This window comes from Humulus lupulus, chromosome 1 (assembly GCF_963169125.1).
Source record: "Humulus lupulus chromosome 1, drHumLupu1.1, whole genome shotgun sequence".
Taxonomy (NCBI): Eukaryota; Viridiplantae; Streptophyta; class Magnoliopsida; order Rosales; family Cannabaceae; genus Humulus; species Humulus lupulus.
The window spans coordinates 17,889,003-17,899,837 of record NC_084793.1 but is presented as its reverse complement, the minus strand read 5'-3'; positions in this window follow the sequence as shown (position 1 = coordinate 17,899,837).

Below are 10,835 nucleotides of genomic sequence, written 5' to 3'. Positions count from 1 at the left end.
ATGACGACTGGCCCTACAGACCAACACGAGTCTTTTCAGCATGCTTTGTCCTCACTCACATGCTTCCTAGGAAAACTTCCCAGGAGGTCACCCATCCCTAAATTACCCCAGTCCAAGCACGCTTAACTTTGGAGTTCTCAAGTGATGGGCTACCGAAAAGAAGATGCATCTTGTTGATATAGGTAGTACCCATCAATCCACTTAAGCCCTCTTCAACTGTGTAGTCCCATACCTACACAGTCTTAGAATCATCACACTTGACCTTCCCCAGGCGGTGTGGGATTGCACAGCTTACCCGGTTTTTCCCCTTACGGATCACGGGAATCTGACTGTCACAATCACCCCCCTTACGGGCCCGACATCCTTGTCGGCCACATTTTCGGCTGGGTCAAGGCTCTGATACCATTTGTGACACCCCACGTCACTATGGCTGCTTTCTGGAATGACGACTGGCCCTACAGACCAACACGAGTTTTTTCAGCATGCTTTGTCCTCACTCACATGCTTCCTAGGAAAACTTCCCAGGAGGTCACCCATCCCTAGATTACCCCAAGTCAAGCACGCTTAACTTGGGAGTTCTCAAGTGATGGGCTACCGAAAAGAAGATGCATCTTGTTGATATAGGTAGTACCCATCAATCCATTTAAGCCCTCTTCAACTGTGTAGTCCCATACTTACACAGTCTTAGAATCATCACACTTGACCTTCCCCAGGCGGTGTGGGATTGCACAGCTTACCCGGTCTTTCCCCTTACGGATCACGGGAATCTGACTGTCACAAGGGTCGTTCTTATTTTATATTACACTCGGACCTGAGGTAAGAAAATTGCACCCACTATGTGATGTACATGATTAGGGCTTGGCTCGAATGTTGAATATAATCTTGATTGGGCGTGGGTCCCTGTAAATGTCCATGATTATGATTATGTGTGTGAATGATTGATTAAACACGTTGAATGTTTTGTTTATGGATATTTATTATATGATGACTTCTTGTTAGCATTATATAATTGGAAAAGACTTGACTTATTAGTTAGGCACGCCAATAGCACTGGGCGCTAGTCGAAAAGCATTGACTTATTAGTCAAGGACAACAATAGCGTTGGGCGCTGGTCGAAAAGCATTAACTTATTAGTCAAGGACAACAATAGCGCTGGTCAAAAAACATTGACTTATGAGTCAAGGGCGGCAATAGCGCGCTGAGCGCTGGTTGACAATGTTAGATCTAATCAGGAGCGCATCATACGCTTGGCCAGGGTCATGGAAAACTAAAGCGCCAGGTACGCTGGGCCAGCTCCAAGGCTGGTTATTGGGCAATGGTTCCCGGGGTGACTTATTAGTCTCATATCCTAGGGCGCTGAGCCCCAATGTGATTTATTAATCATGAAACTTGGGCATTGGGCCCCAATATGATTCATTACTCATTTAATTAGGGCATCTGGCCACATATGACTTTGTAGTCATTTATATGATTGGTATGCATGCATGAGTAGGGTTATTATTGCTAGGCATACTTGTTATGATTTGGTAATGTGTTAATAATTACTTATGAGCATGTTTAAGTTTTCTTGCTGGGTCTCGGCTCACGGGTGTTATGTGATGCAGGTAAGGGTAAAGGAAAGTTGGATTAGCCATGAGTTGGAGAGCTTAGGTGGCGACATGTACATATGCGGCCGCTTGACCACCACGGCTAAGGTTGTTCAGAGGAACTAGGGTTAAACCCTATTTTTGCTGCTTAGGTCGGCGGGTTGTAACTTTTGATGTTGTAATTACCTTTTGGAACTGTAAATGACTTTGCAAATGTTTATTATGGGATCACATGTACAGCTTAACGTTTAAATGAAAAATCCATTCCTTTTAACCGAAAATTTTAACCCTGGACCGTTAATCACATTTAGTTGCACGTTTATGGCCAAATGACTCATTTAGCGAGTCTAGCACTATTTAAAATACACAGTGTAACGGTCTTGGCTAACCAAGGCGTTACATTTGCTGTTAAAATGAGGCCTTAAAAAATTATATTGGGGGAAGCTCTATACATTGCATGTTATCTTATAAATAGGATTCCAAGTAGAGTTATAGATGGGAAGACATCTGAAGAGAAGTGGGCAGGAAAGCCACCATCTCTAGCTCACCTTGAGCTTGATTTCTCTTTTAAAAGAAATAAGGAAGGTTGTTCTTTTGATGATGCAGGCCAGCAAGTTAAAGATAGAAGCAATGCTCATTTTGAGGTGGAAATGACTCAGTGAAATTTCAAACGGAATCCAGTAAGCTCATGATACTGACATAACTGAAGGTGCGCTAGAAGAAGACCTTGATGACTACCAATTGGCTCGAGATAGAAGTAGAAGAGAAATTAGGCCACCAGCCAGATTTGCAGAGGCAAACATAATAGATTATGCATTATCAGTCATGAATGAAGCTCAGAAATCTACACCAAGAAACTACAAGGAAGCCATGAGCAGCAAGGACTCACACTTATGGAAACAAGCTGTGTTGGAAGAACTAAATTCTTTGAAGAAAAACAGCACATGGATTCTAGTTCCAAGACCTAAAAGATAGAAGATAATTGGAAGCAAGTGGATTTTCAAGATAAAGGATGGACTCACTCATAAAGACCCGAAAATATACAAGGCAAGGCTGGTTGCAAAGGGTTACACAAATAGAAGGAGTAGATTACTCTGAAATATTCTCACCAGTAGTGAAAATGAAGACCATAAGGATAATGCCTGCTTTGGCTGTTCAATTAAATTGGGATGTTGAGAAAATGGATGTAAAAACAGTTTTCTTGAATGGAAAGCTTGAAGAAATAATTTACAAGCACCAGCCTGAAGGATTCAAGGTGGAAACCAAAAGTGAACAACTAGTGTGTTTGTTGAAAAGGTCACTAGATGGCCTAAAACAGTCACCAAGACAATGGTACAAGAAATTTGACTCTGTGGTCACCAAAGGAGGGTATACAATATCAAATTATGACACTTGTTTATACTTTTCTGATTTAAACACTACATCAGCAACTTTTCTTCTCATCTATGTAGATGACATGCCGTTATGGGAAAGAATCATGACAAAATTAGAAAACTTAAAGAGGTTTTGAAGGGTGGATTTGAGATGAAAGACTTGGGGAATACTAAGAAAATACTTGGGATTGACATCATCAGAGATAGAATAGATCAGAAGTTAGTTTTATCTCAAAAGTAGTTATTTATTTTCAGTTGTGGAAAAGTTCAACATGGTCGAAGCAAAGGAAGTCAGCCTGCCCTTAGATGGTCATTTTGATCTAACAGCTAGTCAATCACCTAAGACAGATAAAGAAAGAGCTGAGATGGCAAAAATACCTTATGTTGAAGTCATAAGGAGCATAATGTATGCTATGATAAGTTCCAGGCCTGATATTGCTCATTCAATCAGTATTCTTTGCATATTTATGACAAATCCAAGTGAAGAACATTAGAAGGGAGTTAAATGGCTCTTAAGGTACATCAAGTCAACTATCAAGCTTGGATTGTTCTACAAAAATTCAGGTTGTCAGGCGTACTTAGAAGGGTTTGTTGATGTTGATTATGCCTCAAATAAGGATGATAGGAAATCATTAACTTCCAATTGTTTTCTACTAAATGACTGCTGCTAGTTGGAAATCTCAGCTCCAACATATAGTAGCTTTATCAACTACAGAATCAGAATTCATTGCCACTACAGAAGCATTCAAAGAGGTTGTTCGGCTCAAGGGTATTTTAGAAGAAATCAAGGTGTTGAAGATACAAGTCACTATGTGCTAAGGAAACTATAACAGAATGAAAATGAATCTCATATATTGATCAGCTAGAGACAAAGCTCTATATATATATATACAAGTGATAACTGATAACAGATACAGCTGTACAATAACAGAAATGGTTACAATATGTAACTAACTAACAGACTAAGAACAGCTCATCTAACACCCCCCCCCTCAAACTGAGCGTGGCTAAGGAGACCAAGCTGAGTTTGTCTCGTAAGAATAAGAACCGAGTATGAGAAAGCGGTTTGGTCAGTATATCTGCTATTTGGTCTTGAGCTGGAGTATGTTTCACACAGAGCTGTCTGTTCAGAATGCGTTCACGAACAAAATACAAGTCCAATTCTATGTGTTTGGTCCTGGAATGCAATACAGGATTATCATACATAAGCACAGTACTTTGGTTATCACACCAAATGGTAGGAGGAGATGAGTTTGAAATCCCAACTTCAGAAAGTAAAGATTGGATCCAAACAATTTCGGCAGTAGCATTGGCAAGACTTCTGTATTCAGCTTCAGTGTTGGACCTTGAGACAGTCTTCTGTTTCTTTGAGGACCGTGAAACCAAGTTAGGACCAAGATAAACACAAAAGCCTGAGGTAGACCGACGATCATCAGGATCGGATGCCCAATCTGCATCACAAAACCCAGTAACTTGAAGAACAGAAGCAGGCTTGAAAACCAAACCATAATCCAGGGTACCTTTCAAGTACCTGAGAATTTTCTTCACCACTTTCCAGTGAGACTCAAGAGGAGTTTGCATAAATTGAGAAACTTTGTTAACAGCATAAGAAATTTCAGGTCTAGTGATTGTCACATACTGAAGAGCACCAACCAAACTTCTGAAAAGATGAGGTTCAGCTACCGGATCACTACCAAAAGCATATAGCTTTTCACCACCAGTCATAGGAGTGGAAAGAGAGTTAGCAAACTGCATTTTGGCCCTGCATAAGAGATCCATAATATACTTCTTTTGGCACAAATGAAGTCCCTGAGTAGTGTGCTGAACTTGAATTCCCAAGAAGTAGTCAATAGGTCCAAGATCTTTAAGAGCAAAAGAAGCATGTAAACTAGATATTAGAGTGGAGATAGCAGATGAAGAACTCCCTGTGACCAAGATATCATTGACATAAACCAGTACAAAAGTGGTGTGAGATGCAGTAACACGTATGAACAAAGACTGATCTGACTTAGCACTTACAAAACCCAGGGAAAACAGAGCATTTCTCAGTTTCTCAAACCAAGCTCGGGGAGTTTGTCGCAAACCATAAATGTCCTTGTGAAGTTTACAAACCAACGGAGGATTAGATGTTGTAGTGAAACCAGGAGGTTGGGCCATGAAAACCTCTTCATGTAGCTCACCATTAAGGAAGGCATTATTGACATCTAATTGCCTTATGCACCAATTACTAGAAAGAGCAAGAGTTAAGACAATTCGAATTGTAGTTGGTTTAATAACTGGGCTGAAAGTTTCTGTAAAATCAAAACCATATTGCTGAAGAAAACCTTTAGCTACTAACCGCGCTTTGTATTTAGCAATAGTCCCATCTGGATGTTCTTTGAGCTTAAAAACCCACTTACAACCAATAGCTTTTCTTCCATGAGGTAGAGGCATTAAAGTCCAAGTTCCATTTTTGTTCAAGGCCTGAATTTCATTTTGTATAGATGACTGCCATTGAGGGTGTTGTAGAACTTCAGTAACAGTAAGAGGTTCCTTGGATGCCATGAACACCTTTGGTTTATATACACCAGCTTTGGCCCGAGTAACCATTTGATGAGTGTTGGTAGGTTGTTGCACAATGGGAGCAGGTGAGATGGTTGGAGATGAGGAAGGTGAGATGGGTAAAGTAGAGGAGTTACTGAGGGTACCCGTGGGAAGTATATGTGATGGAGAGGGAGAGGAAATAGATCCTAAGGGAGATATATGTGTCTGAGAAGTAGACAGAGATTGGGAAGAGGACATGGGTGGTGATGCATGAACAGGATGATGAGACACTACAAGAATAGTAGTTGACAACGATGGAACTCTTGACTTAACAGTAGGAAAAGAGGAGGAGTTAGAAGACTCAGCAAAAGGAAATGAGTATTCATTAAAGAGTACATCTCTTGAAATATAAATTCGTCCTGTAGAAGACAAACACTTATAACCTTTATGTTGTAAACTGTACCCCAAGAAAGTACACTGTTCAGACCGAAACTCTAGTTTATTTTTATTGTAGGGCCTAGTGTTAGGAAAACAGGCACAACCAAACACCCTTAAAGCATTGTAGTCAGGGTTCTTTTTGTATAAGAGCTGAAGTGGTGTAGCATTTTTTATAACAGATGAAGGGAGCCTATTGATAATAAAGGCAGCAGTACGAACTGCTTCATCCCAAAAATGTAACGGCATGGAAGCCTGAGCAAGAAGAGTTAGTGCAGACTCAACTAAATGCCTATGTTTCCTCTCAGCCACACCATTCTGTTGATGAGTGGTTGGACAGGAGAGACGATGGGTTATACCATGGTCAAGGAGATATGATTTGAATGCTTGAAACTCACCCCCCCCCCCCCAGTCAGATTGTAAAGACTTAATGCTACATTCAAATTGTTTTTCAACTTGGGTACGAAAATTAATGAAAGTTTGCAATGCCTCAGACTTATTTTTCAGCATAAACACCCACGTATACCTGGAAAAGGCATCAACAAAATGAATATAATAACAATATCCATTGGAAGAGAGTATTGGGGAGGGTCCCCAAAGGTCAGAGTGAACAAGTTCCAATGGTTTAGTGTAAATTGTATCAGATGTAGTAAATGGGAATTTATGAATTTTTCCTTTGCAACAGGCAGTACAAAAATCACTAAAAGTTTTATTACCACTGGAAACATTACAAAATGGCATGATGGATTTAACAATTTTGGCAAAGGGGTGAGCTAAACGACTATTCCACAGTGAAAAAATGCTTGGTACAGTGGAATTGCTCGACTGAGCATAATTTATTGAGCAAGAAACAGCAAAAAGAAATGTCTCAGAATTGGAGACTCGAGAAGGAACCTTCAGCTGGGATGGATCAATGACATAGAGACCATTACGAAGATGTCCTTCCATGAGAACTTCCTTGGAAGCCTGATCTTTGACAAGGCAATGGTTAGGATAGAACTCAAAATAGGCATCATTATCTAGAGAAAATTGAGACACACTAATCAGATTTTTAGTGATTTGTGGGACATGAAGCATACGATTGAGAGTGAGAATTTTTGGGGAAAACTGAGTTTGGAAGGAAAGCTTACCAACATTCTGAATGGGAAGGCCCATGCCATCACCCATGTGAACTTGTTCTGAGCCATAGTAAGGTTCCTTCTGAGTGAAATTAGACTCAACCGCAGTACAATGACTGGTCGCAACTGAATCAGGATATCAAGCTGGATCAACAACAGTATCAGATGTTGCCAAATTTGCTGATTGTTTGTCTACATTAGCAGCACCAACACCAGGGAAGTCCATGTTGAACCTCTGATAGCATCTAGACGCAATGTGGCCAAGCTTTGAACAGAGTTGACAGGTGGGACGAGACCCTGAAGGAGTGCCAGAATTTGATGAAGAAGCAAAAGGCAATGACTGAGTACCTCTGGAAGATGCAGAGTAGTTGGTGTTAGAGAAGCCTCCACGGGGAGCAACAGCAAACGGATTCCAGGCATTCCGACCTCCGCGACCAGAAACTGAAGGAGTAGAGTTGTAGCGAGTCCTGTTATCATGAGAAGCAGAGAAAGCAGGAGTTGTACTCCCCTTGCTTCGGAAAACACGATTAGAAGCCATATGAACAGAATCCAAATCTTTATTATGATTTTCCATTCGATGCTCTTGAGACAAGAGCAGAGATTCAATCTCAGCTACAGTATATGGAGTATTTCTTGAATTGACAGAAATGACAAATGTATCATAATCGGATGGCAAACCTTTGAATATAGCTGCAACATGATCTTTAACAGAGATATGGTGGCCTATAGAACCAAGACGATCCACCACAGACTTGATACGAAGGAGGTACTCATTGATTGAAAGCGAGCCTTTTTTGAAATTTTGAAGCTGAGTGACAAACTGATCGATCTTGGCAGAAGACTGAGTAGCAAAATATACCTCAACCGCCTTACAAATAGCAACAGACGTGTCATTGCCAACAACACGAGTTAGAACACCTTCTGTCACAGACGAAAGTAACCAGGAGTAGAGAAGCTGATCTTGAACCTCCCATTCCAAGAAACGTGGATTGACCGTGCCAGAAATGCGATCGGCGTCAGAAAGATACTTTGTAGGGGGAACAAAGCCAATAGAGATATTGTAGAGTCCAAGAACTTTACTTAGCTAAGTAGATAGTAGTATAATAGTATTATCTTTATGACTGTGGATTTTTTGGTTCAGACTGGGATTTATTAGGACACTCGTAGTAGTACTTGTAGATTTTCTAAGTTTAACCTATAGTTAGGAATATTAATTTTAACCTAAGGTTTGATTAATATGACTGATATTGAGGATAATATTTATTATACTATAAGGTTTAGATAAGAACCAATTAGATAATAGCACATGTTATGTATGGGTTATTAATGATGAAGTATTTTGAGGATTAAATTTATTAAGGGTAAAATTTGAATGCTTTAAGGTCAGTCAGCAGCTTTGAAAACGTTAGAGGGCTTAGTCAAGGCTATTTACTCAATTTAAATTAAGCTAAAAATGTGGAATTTCGTGTTTAAATAATCAGCGTATGCCGATATATCGCAGCTATAGGAGGCGATATAGCGCAGCACGAAGATACGAAAAACCCGAAACGATGCACGATTGCCTCGGGCATACTGGCCCAGGCAATATATCGCCTACAGGGGGCGATATATCGCCCCTCTCAGCATAATTTGAAAGTTTTTGAAATCGTTTTCCATTCAAACCTTCAACCTCTTGATAAGTCCAGCACCTTTCTGAACGAGTCTTCAGCCTCTGCTGAACGATAATTCAAATTATTTTCACTTAAAAAGCCATTATTTTTATTCAAGTTAAATGAGATCTTTTCATTCCTAAACTCTATAAATAGGACCTAGTACCCATCCATTTATTCATCTATTACTCTAAGTTCAGAGGCTGCAAGTTGCTAGGTGAGTGTGAGAGTGTAAACACTTGGGTTGGGAATTATAAGCTTGATCATCATAAGCTTATCAAACACTTGGGAAGTAAGGTTTTATAGCATTTCGGTTCAAGGTTTAGATTGGTCTTACAAGTCTTCAAGGTATTTCCACACTCTAGTTCATTGGTATTATTTTATTTGAGTTCTCATAGTCTTCTACCCAACCTTCTAACCTTATTCTTATTTTGGTTAGGAAATCTAAGTTCTTGAGCACAAGGTTTTGGTAAGTATATTTTAATAGTATAGTTCCTTCATCTCTTTCATCTCTTTTTCTTCAATAGACTCACCCTGTTATAAATGGTTTTTAGGAGTGTTCCAAAGTCTCAACTCTGTCCTCATATCCCGGTAATTTTGGTAAGGAAAATAGGATAGAATTTATATGTTATATGCTTTTATATGTTATCTTATGATTTTTATGTTATGAAATATGTTATGTTAAGTATGTTTGTAGGCTTGGGCATATGACCTATATGACTAACAAGCCCCAAATAGATTATGGGCATATGACTTGCTTAGCTAGCAAGACCCCACTAATCTATTGGGCATATGACTTGTTTATTTTATGGGACCCCAAGTAATAATGGCCATTATAGTATGTATGTGACATAAGTGTTATAGTATGTTTTATGTTACCTTATGAATTTTATGTGTATGGTTATGTGTTAGATTTTCCTTGCTGGGCATTAGGCTCACTCCTTTTTGTTTATATGTGCAGGAAAATAGTCTTAGTGGCGGGAAAGGTTCTTGGAAGCTTGGAGAATGTGTATTGAGGCGGAATGGATTCAAGAGCCGAGCGTTTCGATTTGAGGAAGTAGTTTTGTTTCTTATGGTCTTTACATGTATTTTTCCGCATTTTACTATGTAAATATCTTTTTAATTATGTCATGTTTTGATTTTAAAACAATGGGATTCCATATCCTACTTGATATTTTATGTAAGTTTAACTTTTATTTTTACAAGTTTCTTAATAAAGTTATGGCCTTTTCACTTGTAAAGTTTTATTAAGGATTAGTGTTTATGTATAGTTTTCGTTAATGGTCCAAAAGTCTAGAGTAGTTGGGTCATTACAAATATAATCATGAAGACGATGGCCTTTGATTGCAGAGAGAACTTGAGGTCGCCATAACAGAAAATTATGCTGATCCAGTTTGACTGAGATCTTATGCGAAAACACAACTGGATGAAACGGATCAGAATGTGTGGAGGATGAACGATTGGTAGTCGCCGCCGTGTCCGTCGTCGGAGAATCAACAGAAGCCGCCATTGACAAGGAGAAGAAGAACAAGAACAAGATTAGAGAGAAGCGGAAGCAAGAAGGAATATTAGACTGAAAACTCTGATACCATGTTAAGGAAACTATAACATAATGAAAATGAATCTCATATATTGATCAGCTAGAGACAAAGCTCTATATATATACAAGTGATAACTGATAACAGATACAGCTGTACAATAACAGAAATGGTTACAATATGTAACTAACTAACAGACTAAGAACAGCTCATCTAACACTATGTACTCTGACAGTCAGTCTGATAGTCAGTCTTCAATTCACCTCAGGAAGAACCCAGTGTACCGTGAAAGGTAAAATCACATAGATATAAGGCTATTTTGGATTAGAGACAATATTGAACATGAAACCATAAATTTGGAGAAGGTTCCAACAGAAGAAAACCCTACTGATACAGGAACAAAAGTGCTGCTAAGCAGTAAGTTCCAACACTGTTTGGAACTACCGAACATCAAGAAATTTTGAGCCAAAGCTTATTCCCTCTCAAGGTATTTTAAACAAGAATTGTGTGGATTAAGGTGGAATTTTTGGTGATGTAATCCACTCAAATCTTGCCACCTGTACTTAAAGTCACATATCATATATAATATTTCCTTCTAAATTCAACTCGGGTT